A 24,501-nucleotide genomic window follows, 5' to 3' on the forward strand; every position below is an offset into this window, starting at 1 on the left:
TGAGTGAAGTCATGTAGTATTTGTCTTTCTCTAGCTTATTTAGCATAATACTCAAGGTTCATCTATGTTGTTGCAAATGGCAAGATTTCATTTCTTTTGTGGCTGACTAATAATCCATCAGGTGTATATACCTCACATCTTCTTTATCCATTCATCTGTTAATGGACATTTAGATTGTCTCCCTAGCTGGGCTATGGTAATGCTGTAATGAACAAGGAGGTCCATATATCTGTTTGAATTAGTGTTGTTTTCTTCAGGTAGATACATAGTAGTAGAATTACTGAATCATATGCTAGTTCTATTTTTAACTTTTTGAGGAAATGTCATACTGTTTCCATTAGTCGCTGTACCACTTTACATTCCCACCATATTCTTTTCATTTTTCATGTTGTCCAGACCAAAGGTAATTTCTTGTGGATGTTATTGTACAAGATTCTGGAGTTTTTCCTCCTCATGAAATTTTGATGCGGTGCATTTGACATTCTCCTTTTAATTTGTCCTCACAAAATGTGAAGAATTCCCAAATAAGAGTTTTTCTTAAAAGATTCTTGGCCTAAATAGAATTAAATAATGACAATTTAAATACACTTCTTAAAGGTTTTTCAATATAATGGATGCTAATACACCAAACAATTCTACAAGGATTAGAAATATGATACAATTGAATCTCTTATTATTCCACCTTGCATTGTTATTTAAATTTCTATATTTAAATAATTTGTTGGCTCAAAAAGGATGTAAGTTAACTAGCTACCATATTCTCTTAGCATTTATATTGTGAACTTATGTTTCTATTTAACCAATGGAATGCTGAAATTGTTTTTGATACAAAAAATTTTGTACAGAATTAATCATTGCAGCATTTTGCTCTTGAAGTAATAAATATGCATCATACACTAATTGACTAATAATATTCAACTTTAAACCGCATAAGATTTTTCTTGTTACGGCTAGAATGCCTCTCCTATGTTTGAAAATACCAATGAAACCAAATGACATACCTCATTTGTATTGCTGATATAATTATAATGTAATAATTAGCAATAATGCCTATAGTCACATGATCATTGATCATGCATAAGTTCAAGGAAGCCAGAGATGACTTTGAAGTAGGCATTTGTTTATTAGGCCTTTCAAAACTGAGGCTGAAACCAGATTTATGGCCAATTCCAAGGGTGAGGCTGGTTTTCAATTTACTCCTCACTCAGTGTAGGTACTCATCTTTTTTTTTTTTAAGTTTATGTATTTGTTTTGAGAGAGACCAAAAGAGGGAGAGAGGGAAAATCCCAAGCAGGCTCCATGCCACCAGTGCAGAGCCTGAGGCAGGGCTTGATCCCTCGAAGCCATGAGTTCATGACCTGACCTGAAACCAAGAGTTGAGCGCTCAACCAACTGAGCCATCCAGGCTCTCCAGTACTGATTTTTTTTTAAAAAACAACTTTTTATTGGGGTCCCTGGATGCCTCAGTCGGTTAAGCATCAGACTTTGGCTCAGGTCATGATGTCGTGGTTCATGAGTTCAAGCGTGGTTCTGTGCTGACAGCTTGGAGCCTGAAGTCTGCTTCAGATTCTGTGTCTTCCTCTCTCTCTGCCCCTCCCTGCTCACTCTCTCTCAAAAATAAGCATTGAAAAAAATTTTTTAAATAAATAAAACAACTTTTTATTGAAATACTACCTATAGTGGAGTACTTAAATCCTAAGTGTGGTAAATAAACCCAAGTAACTGGTACCAAAATCGGGAAACAGACCAGTAGTAGCATCTCATTAACCTCTTTTGTGTCCCTTTCCAAGAACTGTCACTGCCAGGTGAAGCAACCACTCTGCCCTTTAGCACCCTAGATGCTCTGCTTGATCTTGAACTTGATGTAATTGGAATCACCCATATGTGCTCCTTTGTCTGCCTTCCTTAGCTGAACATTGCCTTTCTGATGTTTATCTATACTGTTGTGTGTATTTGTAGGTTGTTTATTATTATTGCTGTATACTATTCCCTTGTGGGATATATCATGATTTATTTATCCATTTTGCTGTCCATGGGCACTGAGCAACTACCTAGGCTCTTAACTTTTGTTGAAGACTTATTTTAAAAGGAAAAAAAAAGTGGGGCACCTGGGTGGTTCAGTCAGTTAAACATCAGATTCTTGATCTCAGTTCAGGTCTTGATCTCAGGGTCAGGAGTTTGAGCCCTGCAATGGGTTCCATGCTGGTGTGGAGCCTACTTAAAAAAAAGAAAAAGAAAAAGAAAAAGAAGAAGAAAAAGAGACCAAAATAACCCAGACTCTTAAATAGAGAGAACCAACTGGTGATTGTGAGAGGGGAGGTGGTTGGGGGATGGGTAAAATAAAGGGGATTAAGAGTACACTTATCCCTATGAGTACTGAGTTATGTACAGAATTATTGAATTACTATATTGTACACCTGAAACTAATATAATACTCTATGTTAATTATATTGGATTTTGTTAATATAAATTTTTTTTAAGTAAAAATGCAGTTTCTGTATTTGTCATAAAATTATCTTTGAGGATCTTGTCCATTCCATCATTCAATAACCTCTGAGTCATACACTCATTTTAGCTATTTCTTTCAGAATTTCGTGCCAGGGAAAACCTTTGTCTCCCTTGAGAAATTAGTATGCATCCTCCTTTCTTTTAGTAAGTGTGCTTATTATATCTCACTTTGTTCCAGAAAGAACTAAAGACAGCTTAATGAAATAAAGAAATCTTTGCAAAATTGAAGACGGATAAAAAAAGATGAGGCAGAGAGAGAACTTGAGTAGCTTCATCCACGGGCTTCAGCATCAAGGCTTATTCAAGCATTAGTAGGATGAAGTCCTCTATACTTTCTTACTGGAAACCAAATTCTGTCCTGGGCTTCAAATCAGCTGATTCTAAAGGAAAAATAAGATCAGTCCTACCACTCTGTGTCCAAAATACAAAATCATGCCAGTTCCTCAGAAGGGTACTTGCTCCTGGTGCGAGGGACACATTTCTCTCAAGGCTTCTCTGGAAGAGGTCTGCCTCAGCGTCTGCAGGGAGATACAGAAATGAGTTCAATGGGAATATTTTTAAAAAATGTTTACTGTTTATTCATTTTTGAGAGAGAAAGAGCAAGCATGAGCAGGGGAGGGACAGAGAGAGAGAGAGAGAAAGAGAGAGAGAGGGAGACACAAAATCCCAAGCAGGCTCCAGGCTCTGAGCTGACAGCACAGAGCCCAGTGCGGGGCTCGAACTCAACAAACTGCAAGGTCCTGATGCCGATGACCTGAGCCGAAGTTGGACGCTTAACCGACTGAGCCACCCAGGCGTCCCTATTTTATTTTGGCCACCTCTCACCATAGGATGATGGCATCACACTAAGAGGCAACTCAGTTAAGTTATTTAAGCAATTCATAGAAGGTCCTGTCAAGGTGTGGGGGAGAAGTCATTAATTTGTCACTATGGACATCATTCACTGCCTAGCTGACCTGACCTAATCCCGCGGTAGGTGTCGTGTATCTGGAAGAAGGTAGACAAGGAAGTTTTGAATGATCCCCTCCCCACAATAAATACTGCTTCCCTCAATAAACTTGATAGATTCAGGGTGTTAGAAAGCTTGAGGTCAGACTCCTCAGCAAACATGAAGAGTAGAGTTCTCCTATGTTGCCAGTTAAGTGTAGTGCCATTTGCTGTAACAGCCAACTGAAAAGGAGGCTGAGTTAATACCCTTTTAAGAGAACTAAGGATCTCAGACAGAAGAGTACCCACCTCTTTGACTGGACCAGGGTTGAACATAGAAAGTAATTTTGTATCTATTCTCTCTCATGCCCATATGAATGGCTCCTGAGAGCTGCTGAGTTCTACTCCATGCAACATGGCCATAATGACTGTAGCCTGGACTATTTTAAGGCAGGTATAAACAAATGCCCAAAGTGGCCATCTAACATCATATTCCTGTCTGATCCTAGTATGACAGTTATGTAACATGCTGTGTATCCCCTCTTGTCCTAGCTGGCAGGGATCTCAGAGACAATTATATTTTTTTTTGTCTCAGAGACAATTTTTAAAGCTTGATTTTTAACTTAAAGTGCAAAGCTTAATTTTTAAAGCTTAGGCACAGCAGCTTTGCTTATCTTTACATTTAAAATATGTACTGCCACTTTTTCCCTTGACTCGGGTTTCCTCTTTTCTGTTCCTCTTTTATATCCTTACTGTAGATAAACCTTATTTTGAAAAAGGTCTCAAAGCCTTTCAGGGAAAAGACATGGTCTAAACAAATTTCAAGAGAACAAAGTATAAAGGGTGAGGAAAGTGATCAAGAATTGGCAAATGTCTAATGCTTGTCTCCAGTTCTTCTGCCCTGGGAATAAAGACCTGTCTGTACAAAGGCTTCTTGACAGCAGAAGGAACAAAATGCTCTCCGGAAAGAAAAGAGCCAGAGTCGCTCCATCTCCCTCCACCCCTGCTTTAAAACGAAACAATGCCTCCCAAAGGAGCTGGCAGCTGGCCCTTGGCAGGTGGTAGAAACAGCCCTGCAGCTTTACACAAAAGGAGAAAACCCAAACTTTCAGCTTTGAGGAGCAGTGTGATTATTCTGCCCACTACCTTCCCAAAGAGAAGGGGCTGCCACATCAGCCAACCGGGCTGAGCTTCTGAAAACCATGGGCTGCTTCTCCACCCTTCAGAAGCTTCCATTTTTGCTCCCATTGCCTCCAAGTTGACAGATACACAGCTTCTGACCTAATCCCCTAAGCCCCTTGTTCATTCTAAGTGTGTTTCCTCACCTTTTGTTGATGTGCCTGCTGTGACTGCCAACATTCCAGGAGCGCATGGAGAGAACAGTTAGGAAAGGGGAGGAGAGGGGAAGGTCAAGGTCTGCGAAAAGAAGGGCTAATGATGTCCAGTCTCTACTTTGAGGACCTGGAGAACAATTAAAGTAGCACTGAATTGACAATCAGGCTTCTGGGTTTTGATACTCATTTTGAGTCTAGTAGGAGATGAATAAATGGAACAGTTTTAATGGGACAAGAACATCTTTCACTCTTCTTTTCTCTCATCCACCTTACGTGTAGATGGCAGAATCAGTGGTGACAAGAAGGTCACAGTTAATGTCACCTCAACCTATATTTACTACATGGTCATTACAGTATGGTACTTATTGATTACCTACTCTATGGTCATTACTGTGGTGTATTTGTTGATTGCTTACTATATGATCAATACTGTAGTGTATTGATCACTATATAACAAAATGAAACAAGCATGGTCTTTGCAGCAAGACTGACTTCTGTGCTATTTACTAGCTTGGAAACTTGGGCAATTTAGTTGACCTCCCTGAGCCTTGATGAAAACGTGAAAAATGAAGATGTTAATGCATACCTCATAGGGTTTCTTTAATAATCGCATGGAGCTAATTCATGTAGGTTACCTGGTAGAACGCACAGTGGTCATTCAGTAAATGAATGCTATTATCAGCAGAATAGTGGCCATGAGAGATGCTTTCATTTTAAGAAGAATTGTATTTGTTGTTGGGAAGTTTGTGGGCTGATGATACTAAATATAATACTTTTCAGTTTTCAAAATGTCTAATGGCCTTTTCTGGAACCATAATGGTGATCAGAGTCACTAGAGAAGTAACTGAATCATTGGATTAAAAAGCACAAGATATCAAGAGGCCATTCACCCTTGTTAGCTACAGGAGCAGATCAGCACCAGGAGTCCTTAGAGACAAGAAAGACCATTGATTTCCAGGTCTATGAAGGGACCAGAATGGAAAAGTAGGAGATAGGGCTAGAAAATTCTGGTCCTAGTACTTTGTTGAATTTTGTGACTTTGAGCAAATCACAGAAAACAATAAACAGTTACCATATTAACCTACTCAGTGCAGGCATGTAAGCACCTCACATATACAGTTTCATATAATCTTATGGAAAAGAATATCTGTTCTTTACAGAACTCCTACAAGGGTCAAATGAGATGGCAGATGCCAACTGCCTTAGTATTATTGTTACCATTTAAGTTGAATGGTCACTGGTCATTGGAAAGTATTTTGCACTTTCCCTTTATGGAACTTGTCACATGTACCTTATTGCTTGAATACCTTGTACTCTGTCCTACATAATTGCCAACATATCCTGAACCCAATTCAATTTAGTAACTATTTTTTTAAGTTTATTTATTTTGAGAGTGAGAGAGCATGAGCGGCGGAGGGGCAGAGAGAGAGAGGGAGACAGAGAATCCCAAGCAGGCTCTGTACTATCAGTGCACAGCCTGACGTGGGGCTCACGAACCATGAGATCATGACCTGAGCCAAAATCAAGAGTCAGATAATTAACCGACTGAGTCATCCAGGTGCCCCTCAATTCAGTAAGTATTTAACACCATGTATGTTCAAGGTACTGAAATAGGGTTGCAGCCTTAGTACCTCCTTGTGGGATTTATGTGCTTGTGGGCACTATTACAGAGGCTAGCACAGAATGTTGACTATGATTTTGTGACGAGAAATACAAGCACTTCTGATGGGTTTGGAAGAAAAGAATGCATGTTTGTGGTCTGGGGACGTGGGGTAATGTGGAGAGGCATCAGTCATCAGAAAAGTCTTCCTGAGGAGGTAGTATTTGGGAATAGACCTTGAAAAATGATGTTTTAAATTTTTTTTTGTATCCAATTATTAAATCAATACATGCACATTATTAAAAATACATAAAGACAAAAGAGTGAAAAAATGTCCATTTGGCAACCAATTGAGGACATTGTTCTATTTTGAGATGTTCTCTTAGAGTAGTTTTATATTTACTCAAATATATTGTATTTAACTTAAAAGTACATGTATACATGGGATATATAGGTATACACACACACACATATATGTATATATATATACAGATACATAATTTTATATCCTGCTTTTTTCACTTGAAATTTTAAGGGTTTTCTGTTTGTCAAGACTTCATAAATATAATTTTAAGAATTGCATAATAATGTCCCAAAGAACAAATATGCCAAAAATAAACCTAACATTTCCATGTTTTAAAATACTCTGATTTGCCATCTTGGGCCATTATGAATGACCCATTGATGTGTTTAACAGAAGCAGTAAAGCTAAATGCCAATTATCTGGTCCGAGACTTTGACAAATAGCTCATAGGTATCAAAAGATTGTCTGTGACAAGTGTTTTCCCCACTCCGATCCTTTCTCTCTACTAAACTTCATAAATAATTTCACTCCCATTTTCAGAATCTTCCCGTGAATTTTAGTTGTTCACACTGTATTTCCTGGCATTCCAGGCTCTCCAAACCAGAGCCAGCTCTGAATTGGGCCTTAATCCTTGCTGTTGCCTCCCCTCCAAAGATGTTTCCTGCCCTTTCACTGTCTTATTCCCTGTTTTGATCTCTTCATCCTTAGTAAGGCCCTTCGTCCTTCAATCCCTCCGTTTTCTCCAACTCTGTCCATTCCCTCTTGGTCTCACTTCCTTTCCTCTTTGATTTAGATATCCTCAGAGCCAATTTTCCGTGATCCTGAAGCTGAAGTGTCAGGGCCCCTTACTTTCACAGGACCTTTGAAAGGTGCTGTACCTGATTTTGCATTTGTAATTTTGTATTTATTTTCTTTTTAAATTTATTTTAATTTTTTAATGTTTAGTTTTGAGAGAGGGAGAGAGAGAGAGATGACGTGAGCAGGGGAAGGCAGAGAGAGAGGGAGACACAGAATCTGAAGCAGGCTCCAGGCTCTGAGCTGTCAGCACAGAGCCCAGCATGGGGCTGGAACTCATAGACCATGAGATCATGACCTGAGCCCAAGTCCGATGCTTAACCGATTGAGCCACCCAGGTGTCCCTATATTATTTTTCTTATAGAAGGGCCCTCAAATTGTATAAGGTACAGACCCCACAAAACCTGGATCTGCTCCTGAACCCCATGGTGGCCACCGTGTCACTGAAGTATGTCCCATCTCCGTAAAATTTTCTTTTCTTTGCTTCTCTCCAGTGCTTTTCATGTTCTCTGTTCTAGAATTTAACATGTTAAGTTATAGTTGTTTCTGTGATCCTAAGTCCCTTGAGGGTAGGATCTGTGTCTTATTTATATTTTTGTCCATAATAAATACATGTTTTCTGAATGCCTTGCTAGTTGTTGACATCTTTCATCAAGCATCCCCTTTTTAGTACTGTTGTTATTATTACTACTGACTACAAACGTCTTAAGAAGTACATTAGGTGTAGCACACTGTAGTTCCCCAAAATAACTACAGTGATATTTCTAGCATCACATGTTCTTTCAGGTCTTGCCACTCCCCATCTAGAGGTGATGTCAGTTTTCCGTCTCTGTGAACCAACATAGGCTCCAACCACTAAGATGTAGGGGTAGTGAAACTATTTCACTTCTCAGCTAGGTCATAGGAAAGGGTACAGTTTCTCACTCTTTGTGCATTTACCTTTGGAACCCAGCTACTAGCTATATAGAAGCATGAGCCACAGGGGGAAGCAACATGTAGGTGCTCTAGCCAACAGCCCCAACTAAGACCCCAGACAGTTATCAACCACCTTCAGATGATTGAAATCCCCAGGTTTCAAACTTTCCTGATTGATTCCCTGTAGAGAAGAGACAAATGTCCCCACCAAGTACTGCCTACATTGCAGCTAGTACAGAAACTAAATGTCGTATTAAGCCACTACGTTCTGGGGTCACTTGTTTCTCAGCATTAGAGGCAGTGTGCTAAAACATGCATTCATTACCCTGCTGAAAAAACTGAGACCCAGAAAAGGAAATGACCTGCCCAAACTCACCTTTTCTCTACCTCGCCAATTCTGCCAGGTTATAAGGCATTCCTCCTGTACTAGGTCTTTGGTTTGTGAGGATAAACACAGATCTCCTTTCTTTAAATTGTCACTTGCCAGCTGTGTTCTTGACACCTGTTCCCACCAACAGCCTCATGATGTAGATGTATCACATTCCTTGTTTTATAATTGAGGAAATGTACACGAAAAGGTTGGAAATTATCTTAAGGAAACAGTTACTGGCAGAGGTCTCTTTTTTCCAAATCTCACTCTTCAAGCTATTCCTTACTTGCCTTCCTAAGGCTTTTATTTAGTCTTTTTAAAAAGTCTTTATTTGGATCACTTATTTTGATTTTTAATGCACTATTGTCTTGTTTTATATCTTAATCATTTCTGTTTTTTCCATTTCCCTTTGCCACACAGGACTGTGCAACTATCTCGACAATAGGGGCTATGTCATGCATTATTCCTTTGGGATCTTTCTTAGCACTGTGCACAATGCTGGGCACATAAGGGGAACTCACTGATGAAGTAAATGTAAAAAGCCATGTTCAGCATCCACAAAAGGTATTTTTGGAACTTTATTAAGGAAAAAAAAAACATAGAAACACAGAAGGTAAACCTTGCACCTAAATCAGTAAGAGCTTTAAGCAAGTCTTAGTGATTTCCTTTTTTTTTTCTGCCTAAAAATATCTTTTCTCCTCTGTTTGAAAATGTTCAAATCTATCATAAGCATAAGTACTTGGTTATATCTTTTTAAATAGCTTATTAAAAAAAAAACCTGACTTTTTCATCCACCTAGTATTTTGTACGGTGTTAGAATCTTTTTTTTTTTTTTTTTTTTTTTTTTTTTTTTTTTTTTTTGTTAGCAGATGAGATATTTGAATGAAGGCCTCATATTGATCTCACTTATTGCTGCAGGCTCCAGCTTCAAATTGAAACTTGATCAATATGGATTTGAGGCAGTCTGGAACATTAAATAAGCCCTTGTTAGACTGATTTTTTTTCTTCTATGTTATTTAATTTGGAGGGGCAGAAAACAGGAAGGATGGGTGAGAGATGGGTACATGCTTCACTCAATAGCTGGGCGTAAATGTCATGATTTTCTTTTCTGTGGCTTCCTCTGTACAGCAGTTTTAGCTCAGTGGTGACAAATTGAATGTCACCATGTTATGGGTGCCATTAAGACTGTCCCATATAGTCACACCCTCCTCATTCAAATGTAGGTTGTATATTTAAAAGACTCATTTCAAGTTACTAAGAAATTTAGAGGGAGAGAATGGGACTTTGAGGGACCCATCCAGGAAAGAAAAATGTGGGACCTTTATTTAATTCACCTTCTACACCCATTTGCTAAGCACCTACTGTGAGCCATGCTCGGGGATAGCAAACTCGAAAACAGTGTGGCTAATCTCAAAGAGCTTATAGGCTTGCCTATCCTTCCCAGGCAATATTCTCTCTGAAAGATATGGGGCTAGAAAGAGCTGTCAAAATGTAATCCCATCTGACATGACTGTTCTCATAGCAACACTACCTTATAGTTTTGCTGAATATAGGTCTTATAGCATTTGAGACTAATAACTGGTTTCTCAATATAAACTGCTTAATGTGGGAGATCCTTAATGTCTGCATGTCCTGTAAGCTTGACACTAATTTCAAGGCATCATTTAGGCAACTGGCATTTAAAAAAGTAGGGGCTGGGAGGATAAAACATCACAATATAGAGGTGGGAGAGATGAGACTTGTCATATTATAGACCAGGAAATGCAGGCACTTGGGAATGAATCATTGAACTTAATCAGGATGCATGGATCATGTAAACATAGTCATTTAGCCAACAAACATTTATAAATGAGGTTGATTTCCTTGGCAGACACGGTGGCACTGTGAATACACAATAAATAAGATACAGCTGCTGCCTTCAAGGAACTTAAGTTTAGAAATTACAGCAGTATAGAAAGAAGAAAATAATAATAGCTCATTAGTCTGTGTTCTGTGTTTAAGACTATTTTAATTTAACTATAGAATAAATCTTTTGGGTTCTAAAGCTTTAAGCTTTAACTTCAACTTTGTCTGAAAAATAATATCCCTGCTCCTACTTGCTTCTGGCTTGCTTTGCCAAGTAAATTTTGCATGGACTTTTAATTGTTGTTTTTTTTTTCCTTAATAGTCAAATACGTGGTTTTTGACCCTCACATGCACTTCTTCATCTTCTAATGGGGAAGTTTATCCCATTCACATTCATTTTTACTAGTTACGTTTGGTTCTCTGTCATCGTGCTTTAACTTTGTACTTTTAGTAATTTATATTCCCTAACAAGTAGGCATTGTTTTTTTTTTATTTTTTATTTTGAGAAATAGAGAGAGAGAGAGAGAGAGGAAGAGGGAGAGAGAGAGGGAGGGAGGGAGGGAGAGAGAATCCCTAGCAAGTTCCAATCAGTGTAGCCCAACTTGGGGCTCAATTCCACAAACCCTGAGATCATGACCTGAGCTGAATTCAAGAGTCAGGTGCTTAACTGACTGAGCTACCCAGGCACTCCAGTAGGCATTGGTTTTTTATTTTTTCTATCTTAAGTGATTTAGATGATATAAAGTCTGTTTTCTTTCTATTAATGGTTACCTTTACATTATTCCAGAATGTATATGAACCAATATTTTTTTAATCTCTAATGTCAAGAAGAAAACATAAAAATACAGCATCTTATTAACTACAACCCTGGGAGGGTGAAAATGAATCTCTGATTTTTCTAAAAGAATACAGAAATTTAGTTTACACCACTGGTTTTCACTCAAGGGTGATTTTTGACCCCCTCTGGGGATATCAGGAAAAGTCTGGAGACATTTTTGGTTGCCACAACAGAGGGAAGGGTTGTGTTCCTGGCATTTAGTAAGTAGACAACAGAAATGTTGTTAAATATCCTACAATGCACAGGACAACCCCCACGACAAAGGATCATCTGGCCCCAAATGTCAGTAGTGCTAAAGTCAAGAAATTCTGGCTTACACTTTTGTTTGGTTACACTCGCTAAGTAAATTTTACCATCACACATGCTTTTTTCCTCTAATTTCAAAATTGAAAACAAAAAGAAAAGGAATTGTATATATACTATGTTCTTTCTTTTAATGTTATTTTTGAGAGAGACAGAGACAGAATGCGAGTGGGTTAGAGACAGAGAGAGAGGGAGACACATAATCCAAAGCAGGCTCCAGGCTCTCAGCTCTCAGCACAGAGCCCGATGCGGGGCTGGAATTCATGAGCTCTGAGATCATGACCTGAGCTGAAGTCAGACACTCAACCTACTGAGCCACCCAGGCGCCTCATACTATGTTCTTTCTTAATTTATCTCTCATGATTTATTCTATTGAAAAATCAACACCCCCAAGTTTGATGAAACATCTCTGTTACTTATTTACTTCGCCCCCACCCTTCCCGAGCATGCTGCCCAGGAGTTGAGGCATTATTTGAGAGTGGCACGTATAAGGGATACTATTCCCTTCACAGATGGAGACTAACTCAAATAAAAGCACAAGTGGCCTCCTGAGCTCCAGCCTTCCCTACCTCCCCACTTTGTTATCCCACTGGATCTGAGTCTCAGCTGGAGGCAGGAGACAGACATTCCCTGACCTCTGAGGGATATGTGCATACACAATAGCCCAGGTTGCTGCTTGTGGGCACTGAGAACGTCCCTCAGGCAGAACTGTTTAGACTGGAATAATACACTGACTTAATTGTTTTTCCCTCGAGGAAGGAGTAAATATAATATGGAAGTTTAGAGCCAAATTGTTATTTAATTATTTTCATTATACATCTTTCAATAATTGTTATTAGTGATAATTATTTAATTAACTGTATTTTAGTACAGTAATTCTCCACTGTATCTGCACATTAGAATCACCTGGGGAACTACTTAAAAATACTTCTGGGGGAGTCCATTGTAGACCAATTAAGTCAGTATATCTGGGCACAGCAACAAGGAAATGGTACTCTTAGAAGCTCCCCAGACATTGCAATGTGCAGCCAGGTTTAAGAACTCATTGGTTTAGTGGTTGCACCACTTACTACCATTTCTTTTTGTACCCAAACGCCCTCGTTTTTGACTTCTCAATTTTATTCTTCTTTTCACGATTCTTATCTGATTTTGTAGCCAAAGATAATATCATTGGTTGCCTTTGCATATGAATGAGAATTTGGCGGGTTATTGTGTTCAGATTACTATTTATGTCTTACTATCTCTGGTTAGAAGTTGTAGATGTCACTCCTTTTTCTTTTTGAGTTGCATATTAACATGATTTTTTTCCCTGCCTGGTTTCTTTTCTGATATTTTCTTTGTCACTGAAATTCAACAAGTCAGGAAGGTATTACTTGAGTTGGTGTCTTTTAACGTGTTCCTAAGCACTGGCGAGCGCCTTTGATGATGAGGTGCAGACTTTTTTCATTTAGGAGCATTTTCTTCTCTTTGCTGTTTTGTGCTCTTCTCCCATGTGCTTGGTCATATTCTCCTAGAATCTCTATTCAACATATATCGTAGTGGTTCCTAAACTTGTTTACACATTAAGTTTACCTGGGGATCCTTAAAAACATCCATAGTTCAAGGCACCTGCAGTCTTACTGAATTACATTCTCTGGGAGGTTCGGAACATGGAAGCTTTCAGAGCTCCCCGGGAATTCCAACATGCAGACAACTTTGGAACCACAGATAAGTTGCGTGTCCTGAATTCGCTTTCCATGACTCTCTTTTATCTTCATTGTTTTTAGGTGTGCTCCCCTGTGCACCCAACAGAAAGAAAAACTCAAAGACCTGTGTCAGCTCGACTTTCTCTCCATTTGCTCTTCAGATCAGGTAAGTTTATAGGTATCTTTCTTTATTTCTTTGGCACAGTTCAAATCCTCAATTGCATTATTGCTTGGGTTTGTTTCTTGTCTCTATCAACTGGTACCTTCTTCAGTGGCACATATTTTCATTTCTTACCTTGGCACCATTACTCACGTTTGGGATTCCCTTTTGGAGTCCTAGGGACCCGTTTTCAGAGATGCACATTTAATTATTCTGGGGTTCAGAATACATCAGAAATATTTAATGCTCCTCAGGTCATGCTAATATGCAACCAAGATTAAGAACCACTGTCCTAAGGCCTTTCATTAGCCTATCTTGTGTGTGTGGTGATGGCAGAGGTTCTCAAATTGTGATTTGCATCAGAACCACTTAGAGGGCTTCTTAAAACCAGATTTGGGTCCCTCCCTCCAGTTTCTGATGTAGTAGGTCTGAGGTAAGATCCAATAATTTGCATTTCTAACAAGTTTCCAGGTGATGCAGATGCCCTGGAAACCCTGCTTTAAGAACCCCTAGATCAGGATATAGTTGGGCCAGAATCACTGAGCTTCTTCCTTTCCTGCTCATGACTATGGGATTTATCGAAAAGTGGCACTTTTCTTACCTAATATGTGTATTTTATATGCATATATATAATTAGAGGTTTTGATACTAGGACATTACAGTCAGTCGGGTCTGAGTCTTTTGGTGTGCTATTTGACAAGTACTTTAGATGTCAGGGTACAAAAAAAGGTGAAAGCATCAAATGGAATATGGTTACACAATTAAACTCCCAGACACCCTCCCCTCCTACTTTACGTGGTAATATTTTCAATTGCTATGGATGTGGAAAAAGAAATGGAGGTAAAATGGTTGGAAATGGGGAAAGCTATTACTCTGTGGGTAAAAGCATAAACTGTATGTATTTTGGTGCATATTTCCTCCTTGGGGTTGTCCCTATAGAAATGCCTTTTCTGCTCCCATGATGCCTCTGTATATCTTCGGATTGCCAACATCTTAAACCTTTTACAAACTGGAAGGATCTTTGTCTTTTGGGAGGCCGGGTTTGCTTTGGCATGACAACACTGTTTACTGACTTGATTGTACTTTCCAATTTAGCGATGGCATTTTTTGCTTCAGTGAAGTTTTTTCTTCCCTCTTTGTGACTACCTGTTCCAGTTTCATACACACAACAGCCTCTTAGAATATGTTGAGAATGAAGTTAGAAAGTTTCAAAATTGTTTTCTTCTACAGCAATTTTCTTTGGAAGACATTAGCTCAGATTTCTCAGTCTGGGTCCTCCTTTTGTGAACTGTAGAAAGTTGGTCTTTTTTTTAGTGATTTTTCTACCTGTACCTATTTTTTCCAAAGGAGTTTTATGCTTTTCTAAAACTAGGGACTGAGGTGGGTCTTGTCAGATTCTGTGTGTGCTCTATTTCCAATCTCTTAGCCAAAGGGGGAAGTTTATTTTTCCTTTGCCAGTGTGTACTTGAAGCAGCCTGGGGGTATAGGGGAGATGCCAAATTCAGAGGCTGTGTGTCAGGAGTCTATACCTCTCAACTGAAAAATTAATGATTAGTGATGGTAGGCAGGAATTATCTGGATACCACTTCATGTCTTTGCCTAGTGGAGGGAAGCCCACGATACCATTGGTGGCTCAGGAGTCACGCAGCTGTGGCCTACCTCATTGGGATGGCCATTGGTGTTTCTGTGTTTGCAGAGGCTGATTGTCCATCTGCTTGCCTTAATTTCTAGCCCTCATCCCTCCCAGTCAGTGGATGTCTTACTCTTACTTCCTAGGTAAGCTATTCCTTTATGGGTGGGGAGGGGTAGGAATAGATCAAAGAGCTCCAACCCTTTTAGGTAAAGGGCCAGATAGTAAATATTTTAGGCTTTTCAGGTGATACTATCTCTGTAAAAACTACTCCCATCTGCTGTTTTATTGAGAAGACAGCCATAAGCTTGGTGGCTTCCAGTGAAATTGAATTACAAAAATAGCCCTTTGTTTGCTGACCCCCAAAATAAATGGTTTTCCTGTAGCCCACCTGAACTTTATCAATCAAAAGTCTTCAAAGTTTCTTATGTCCTCTTTTCCAGATTTATAATTTGATACGGCATTTTGTTCATTTTTATATTCTATTTATCATTTCAAAGATGATAATGGAAGTAAGTCAGACACATGTCCTCAAAATGTCATCTTTCCAGGAGTCCCCAATGCCTATTTTTTTAATGTTCAATACCACATTCCATGGTAAAGACCTTTAATGTTCTTTACTTCCCCATTGATATTTAGTCTCAAAAAATGAACACCATTATCTGAAGCTTAGTTTTTAATTTTCTTTTTAAGAATTCTCTTCTATACTTAATAGCAAAAAACAAAAAACAAACAAAAAACGGCTCTTCTCTAGAGACAGTGAGGTTTGTGTGAAGCCTGAATTTCTTGGCTTGACTCCTTTTTTTTCTGTTGCAGAAAGATTTTCATGGCTAGAGAAAAATAAGTTTCTTTCCAGATTCTCTAACTTAGAAAATACCAGCACTTGAGCCCCATTCAAGGAATAGTGAATACTCAAAAATCTCCTTCTCAAGGTCATATCTTCAATAAATCTTGAACAGATGAAGTTTTAGGATCTCTCTGGGTGGAAATTAAAGCAGTAGACACCGTGGTATTTCAGAGGTATGAATTTATAGTCCCTCGCTTCTAGGAATCAATGGTGAAATTAAAAGAGGGCATATTTGGCAGTTATATCTGATTGTTTGGTTCATTCCTTTTCCCCTTGTATATTTATTGAGTGTTTATTATGTGTCAGGTCCTGTTCTAGGCTCTACAAACACAAAAATTAAGACCTGGTCCTTGTAAAGATGTTTGTACTCAGGGAAAATAGATATGCAAACTAATAATTACCATAGGAAGTCTAAGGAGTGCTCTCAAGGAGCAGATCACAAAGAATGATGAGTGGACTCAACATTTCTGGGGGCAGGGAAGATTCAGGGCAGGATTTCTAGGAGTAGATAAAGCTGAGTTAATTGGGTTAAATGACCAGGATTGTCCAGCCAAGATGGAGAGGAGTTGGCAGAATATGCAGTCATGGAGCAGGGAACTCACATGGGGATCTCAGAGAACTGTATGTAGGTGGATCCTCACAATCCCCACACTTCATGTTTGCGTTGTTAACTACTCCCAGCCAACTTTAAGAGCTGTGGTATGGAGTAATTGGAAACTTTGCTAAGTATAGAGAGAGGGTCTTATTTTAGCACTCCATCTTCAGCACCTAGGACAGTGTCTAGCACAAAGTGGGTAGGAATGTTTGTTGAATCAATGATCCTTTAGTTAGTGAATGAATACAACCAAGCTCTTAGATGATGATGTGGCTTTGATACTGTGTATTCAGCCTTGGTGATACAAATCAAGATGGCTAAGAGACTCATGTAATCAGCTCTGTCTCATTAAATGTTAAGAAAGTTTTGGGTTACCCTGTCATTCTTTCTCTCATTGCCCCTTTCCACACACACTCACCCACCGTCAAACGCACAGCGTGTCACCACATCTAGTGCCTCTGTCTTTGAAATATTAGCTGAATCTAGCCCTTTTGTCCCTCTCCATCACAGCCAAAGCCACTATCCTCTTGGATGACCATCACACATTGTAGTCACTGCCTCCCTGGTCCCTCTCTTCTATTTGCCAAGGAACCCTAATGACCTTTACACCACCAGCAGCCAGAGTAGCCTTCTAAAACATATATCAGATCGGTCAGCCCTCTTCTCACAACCCTCCAGTGGATCCCCACTGAAATATCCAAACCATTTACTGTGGCCTACAAGCCCCATTATGGCCATGCCTGCCTCTCTCTCTGACCTCTTCTCCCATTGCTCTCCCTTTTTGCTTGCTGGACTCCCAGCTATTCTAGGCTTCTTGCCATTCATTGAACACATCAGGTATATCCCTGCCTCAGGGCCTTTGAATTTGTTTATGCCTCTGTCTGGATTACTTCCTCACATCTGTCAGTTCTCTACTTTAGTGCCACCTTGTCAGAGAGGTCATCCCTGATCCCCATATAAAATAGCATAAAATAACATGTCTGGGGATGAGAGGGGTGCTAAGTGTTCACCTGTTTACTTTTTAATGAACTTTTCCTCACTGTTACATAAGTTTCATAGGATCATTGTTTGTTTCCCAATAATAACTATTGACCAGGAAGATAGAAAATTTTATTACAGAGTATAATTTTAAATTTTGGGGTTGCTGGGATCTACAATGGGAATACTCTGTGCTCTGTGTGGAAGCAAGAAGAGAGCGGATTGCAGAGCTGTCTCAGGAGAGGGCACACAATTCTCCCTCAGAAAACTTAAATGAGGGTTTGCTGGGACAGGGTCGAGCCTCAGAAACTATAGTCTTTAGGAATATAAGTTGTGTAAATTTATTTTGCTATAAGTCTATGATAAATAATAATGGGCTAAGATTTGTATATCAGTTATATAACCTAAGAAGTAAGTGTTCTATTCTCTTCATTGTATAGATAAGGATAAGGTACAGAGAGGTTAAGCCCCTTACTTAAAGTGTCACTGTGAGCAATTAGCAGAACTGGAATTTAAACAGAGTTGGTCCAGCCTGCTTCAAAGTCTGCCTGTTCAACCCCCTCACTGCTTTGCCTGTGTGAGTGACAAGGAACAAAGAACATTTTCCTAAGGTCTGCCCCCTCGCATTCCCAAATCAGATTCAATCTCTTAGTTGTACTAAGTACTACTTGTGGAACCATAGTATGAGGTTTGCCTTAGCTTCACTGAAAATATACTCCCCACTCTTTCAGGAGTGCTAGGAGCGGACTGTCTGAAATATAATAAAATGCATTCATTCACCATACAAATCAGCCTTAAATGGGGCAGAAGGATTGAAGACCTCTCCCCGAGTGAATGATTTTGTAGATTATTGATTTGGGCAGCAGTTTATTTAAACATTAAAACCTTGAATGAAGTAACTTAGCCTGAAGAAAAATGTGTCAAGTACAGTCCTTGTTATAGCTAGTTTTTCAGCCTCTGAGGACTTTGTAAACTGTCCAGATGTATTTATTTTCTAAAAAATATTTTCTCAAGGAAAAAAGGATGGATTTGGAAAGGGAGAGTGGGATTTGTCTCTAGAAATGATAATCTCTTTGAAAAGGAAACTTTTGAAAGGTTGTTTCTTTGTTTGTTTGTTTGTTTTTCCAGAAGTATTCTCTCCCTTTCGAACCAGTCATAAAACATTAGATGTTCTTATTCAGGTTCTGAAAAATGTAAAATACTTCCCTCTCCCTTTCCTGTTGCCTCTATCCCCTTCATCTTTTTTTGTTACAATTGGTCCATGGGCTTGGTATTCTACCAAAGGAGATGGAAAAGTAAGTAACCACTAATTAACTGTAGTAATTGTGTGCCAGTTTAAAACTTAAGGGTGGGGGAGGGGAAATGATAATTCTAGTCTTTGGGATCAAAAAATAACATTAAACAAACATTAATGCTGTATAGCTGTGTGCAGTTCTGAGTACCGTTACACATAATTCTTTTTGATGGCTACACTAGTGAATGTCCCTCTGATTGTCTCATGTGTATTAATCATGTCTTTACAACTAGTTCTTAGAACTAGTTCTCAGAACAGGGAAGTTGAGAACGTGGGATCCCAGTTCCACCATTTTCCATGGCTGTGTGAATTGGGCAAGTTATATCCATAATTCTCCGTTTCTTCATCTATAAAATGGGAATAGTAATAAAGGAATAAAGGAGCTAATATTTATAAACTTGTCATTACAGTGACTCACATTTTTTTTACCTGCATGCTTATCAGAGGTCTTCCTAAGCCTTCAATGAATTATTGTGCTAGTCTACATATTGACTAATTTGCTGTAACAGTGATGTCACTTGAAGAAATTCCTTTCAGAATTATTAATGTTTAATTTCCAAGAAATAGAATGAATTAGAAAATTAGAAAGGCAGAAAATACCAAACCGATTAAAAACGTAAGATCGATTAGCTTATGGTTATTACTGCAGTGCTCCGGTGAGCATATGTAAATTAGAGGCCACTTATATATATTTTACCATCTTAATCCAGACTAGATCCTTGTTAAAAATGAAAACACAAAGCAAAATCAACCAAGTTGAAAAGAATGGATTGCCAAGTACATAGGTAATGAGTTCTGCTATTTCAGAAGCGAGGTTTCCCTGCTGTATTTTGAGATTTTGAGATTTCAGGGTGGGGGGCTAGAAGGCTGGAATTATTTGAGTAAAATGTAAAACCATACCACATACTCACTTCTTACCCACAATAGCTGGCCCTTATCCCTACCAGCCAATTCTTTTGTCCCTGGATCTTCAGCCTAGAAGCTCTGATTGGCATCTGTTTCCCATTTCAGAACTTTTTCCTGAGACTGTGCCCAAAGTATGAGTACATCACCGCTAGACCTCCTCCACCCCAAAATAGGCCCTTAAAAATTACATCAAAAAACAAACAACAAATAAAACCAGATGCCTTCATTTCTTAAAGCAACAGTATTTTGGAGTCACAATGAAATGTGGTGAAATACGAATAAAGTCTCTGATTTAGTTAATACTGATGCCCTGATGTTAATTTCTTAGTTTGACGAATGGATCATGGTTATGTAATATGTGAACAGTAGGGGAAATTGGTGAAAGTAGAACTCTTTGTACTACCTTTGCAACTTTTCAAAATCTGAAATTATTTCAAATAAAATACTTATTTAAAAAATGAAATTTGAGATAATCTAATCTATTTCTCTTATTTTAAAAAGAAAGAAACAGAGTTCCAAACCTCAGGAGCTATGGTGACCAAAATTCTGGTTTCATGACCCCTTGGTATGGTGTTAGGTTTGAAAATGTGCTTAGAAACTTTCTGTCAGTTAGTTTAACCGGTGAGCTCCTTTATAAACGAAATTTTTCATGTTTGCCATACTGTGTCTTCATAGACATTGCTAACGTCCATCAGATGGGGTCTAAAGGGTGGCTACACTAAGGAGTCTGAGTATGAGGCTAAGAAGTGGAGTCTCTTACCCAAAACTATGTGGCTTAAATTTAGCCCAGGTCTGTGGTGCCATCTTACTATGATACAGGTCCTGGAAATGGGGGTCAGATGGAATTAGACATCAGGCTCTGAGTGCAGGTGGGGTCTCAGGAGCACAGATTTTTCAGAAGGAATACCAGCAATTTGACCCAAAGCAATGTTTCAGTCCTAGTGAGTACACATTGGCTGCTTGAACCCAGACTGGCAAAGAAGCCCATCTCTTGGATTTGTTGAGTTGGGGCTTTGATGTCTTCTGTTGGCTATTCTGATTGCTTACACCTGGCCATTCCCCTGCTTTAAACTCCTGCTATGCTCCCGGGCTTTGGCATCCCACTTCCCTCTCCTGGCTTTCAAACCTCCTGACTTTCCCACTAGTCATTGGCTTTACCTTTTCCACCTGGCCTTGACAGCTTGCACCATCGATGTCCTGCAATGCTTATTGGCTCTTGACTAGTAAATAACCATGGACAGTATGTGATAGTGTTTTGACACAAGCCTGCCCTCTCAATAAGAATCTAAGCTTCTTTAAAAGGATTTTACCTCACTTGCGTTCTTGAACCAGCATCTATCCTAGTGTTGGAAAACAACACCACAGATGGCTTGGAAGTTGATTCAGCATTGATGATCCCCTTAATTTTTTCCCATAACCGGCAGCTAGACATGACCTCATCTTAGTTCTGGTTCTAAATGAGAAGAATTCCAGTACCAAGAAATATGGGCAGACTTGGATTTAGACAATAGTGCTTTGAAGCTGAACTCTGCCATGAACTTGGCCTCTTTGAGATTCAGGTTTTTTTCATCATTTATTACTAGCTCAAGATTTCAGAGTAACTACACCCAACAGTAGCCCACTTCCCCCCATAAAATGCAACTGAATTGTCATACAGCAGTCTCAGAAGCAGAGGGACCTCAGAGTCCTTCAGGTGCCCCTTTCCCAGTTTAATAAATGAACAATCACTGAGGTTCCAGGAGATACCATTACATGAGAAGATTGTGAAACTAATGGATAGAAACCCATCCTTTAGTTTGGTCCAAGAATATTCTAGGGCAGCCTCCTTTTCCAACTTGTGTTAATTCAGCCTGAAATGTATGGGCATTGACATTCTTGCTGTGACATATCTCTGAGCTAGAATACAAAACTTTACAAAGAGCATGATGGCAATTTTGTTTGAATCTTGCATATGCATAGACTGAAAGGAAATATGCTAAGATGTTAAACAGTGGCTATATTCTGGGATTAGGGGTATTTTTGTTCTTTTACATTTTCCTCTTTCTCCAATGCATATATTGCTTCTATAGTCAGAAAAACAAATAAGTAGTATACAAAAATATTTTTGAAAATCTCAGCATTTACTAGTGCTGAGGAAGAAAGGAAAGGGGTAAGGGAGGAAGCAAAAGGCCTTCAGTAAGTTATGTTTTTGTTCATTCATTCATTCTTTCAACAAATGTTCATTGATCACCTAATACCTGTCTTTGAATTCCATCTTTGTCAGACGTAAAAGTAAGTCAGAAACAGAAAAAGAAATCAGAACACTGACCTCCAGTAACTCCGACTTTAGCTGGGACATGCAAATGTATACAAAGCATGTAATTTTAGAGTCTGTGCATTAAAGGCCATATGAAACCCCCACCCAAAGAGCTTTGGCTTAAACAAGATAAAGGTCACCTTGGGTTTATTAGGAAAGACTTCATTAAGGAGGTGGCATTTGATTTGGGCCATGGAGGGGTTAAGTAGGATTTTGATAAGCAAAGATGGCAAAAAGATAATTTCTCTCTCTGCCTATTTCCTTTTTTCTCCCTGTAGCTAGCTATGAGTATGTAGAGATGGAAACTCTGAACTCCCAGTAGCATGAAGATGGGCCTGTGAAGAGAGGAGTAGAAATTATAGGCTTCTGGAGAATAGGAATTGCACCCTCCTCATCTTTGTATTCCCAGCGCACCAGACTGGTCATGTAGTATCTCTGTGCATAGTTAATGCTTAGTAAATGGATAAATAGATCACCAATAAAGTCATAAGCAAAATAGCCAGTAGTAGTGTTGGAATAGGTCATCAAGAAGACATAACTACAGGTTGCCCATGAGCTGCACCTGAGCAAAGCCTCTTGTCCCCTCCCCTGTCCTTGGAATGTATGTTCTGCCTGCTGTTTCCACCGTGGGAACTACTGCACCACTGCCATTCTAGTGCAAGCATCTGTGTCCTTTCCCTGGAATCACTTCTCAGATCCCCTAGCTGGTCTTTGTCCTTTTGCCACCTACAGATTCTCCTCAGTGCAGCAGCTGGAGTGATCCTTTTAAAACAGAGATTATGTCACTCCTTTGCTCAAAACCCTTCAGTGGATCTGCATCCCACTCAGAGTAAAAGCCCAAGTTCCTACAGTGATCCATAAGGTGTTACATGATACAAAGCCTCCCCCCCACTTGTTTCTTCATCTCCTATGATCCTCCTCATTTTTTTCTTCTCCAGATGCACTGGCTTCCTTGACATGTCTTGAACATGACATACTCATTGCTAAAGCCCTTTGCACTACCTGTTCCTTTTGCTTGGAGATATCTGCATAGCTATCACCCTCACCTTCACATCTTTGCTAACATGCCACTTTCTCCATGAAACTTGCCCTATCCTACTCCTGGTGCTCCCAATCCTTCTTATCCTACCCAGCTATACTCAGATTCTAGCATATTCTGTACTTGTTTATTATGTTTATTGTTTACTCTGCCTATCCCTATTCCAATATAGCTTCCAATGAGAACAAGGATATTTATGCTTTTCTGATGGACCCACCCCCAAAATCTAAAATAATGCCTGGGGTTGCCTGGGTGGTTCAGTTGTCAAGCAACTAACTCTTGGTTTCAGCTCAGGTCATTATCCCAGGATCATGGGATCGAGCCCTGCAATGGGCTTGGCACTGAGCATGGAGCCTGCTTGAGATTCTCTCTCTCTCTCTCTCTCTCTCTCTCTGTCCCTCTACCCCTCTCACCTGCTCACACTCTGTCAAAAAAAATAATAAAATAATGCCTGGCACATAAAGGGCACTTAATAAATACTTGATGAATGAATTCCTGATACCTTCCATCACCCTTCCTCTTCCTCCTAGGCAGTCATTCATCACATCCAGTTATTTACACCAGTCTCTTCTCTAGCAGGCTCACACCACTCCAGCCACACCCATTGCCTAGACCTTCATCATATGTTGCCTGAGCTATTTTTCATTACTGTCTTCTGGACCACATCTCTCCTGAACACTTTCCCTAAATTCATTTGTGCAGTTATCTCTGACCATGCTGAGCTCCTAAACTTCAGTGATACCCTTTTGCCCATATGATGGAATTCTAACTCCTTAGCCTGGCTCCCAGGGGCCTCTAAGTCACCATTTCAAACTTACTTTCCAGCGTTTTTCCTCTCCTATGAGCATTCTTCTCTACAGCTCTTCTTTCTGCCATGTAATCTTACCTTCACTCTTGTGATGACATGTTGCCATGATCTTTCTCTTTGCTTTAGCACATGCTGTTGCCTCTCACCCACAGTCTTTTCTCCACTCTCCCATCTATTCTACAGGGTCTACTTAATGCTTTGTGGTCTGGGTCTGTGATTCTTAATAAAGTAGGCGTTAATGATACATTGCCCTGATGTGCTCGTATAGCTCCTTTACACACACAACAAGGAGCTCTGGCCAATGGGTATGTTGTAAAAGATAGTGCAATATCTTGAAATATCTTCTTGCAAGGAGCCAAGAATAAATGCTCTTCTTAGGGTGGGAGGGAATGAAAGTACCTAAAATGTCATAAAGGATTAATTTGATCTCTTCCTTAAAGTATTTCTGACCTTCTTGGCCTGAAAGATATCTCCCCATCTGACTTCTCACAACACTTTATTATCTGTAATCACATGAATGACAG

The sequence above is a fragment of the Panthera pardus genome, unplaced genomic scaffold, assembly GCF_024362965.1.
Source record: "Panthera pardus isolate Hobbes unplaced genomic scaffold, ASM2436296v1 HiC_scaffold_24, whole genome shotgun sequence".
Taxonomy (NCBI): Eukaryota; Metazoa; Chordata; class Mammalia; order Carnivora; family Felidae; genus Panthera; species Panthera pardus.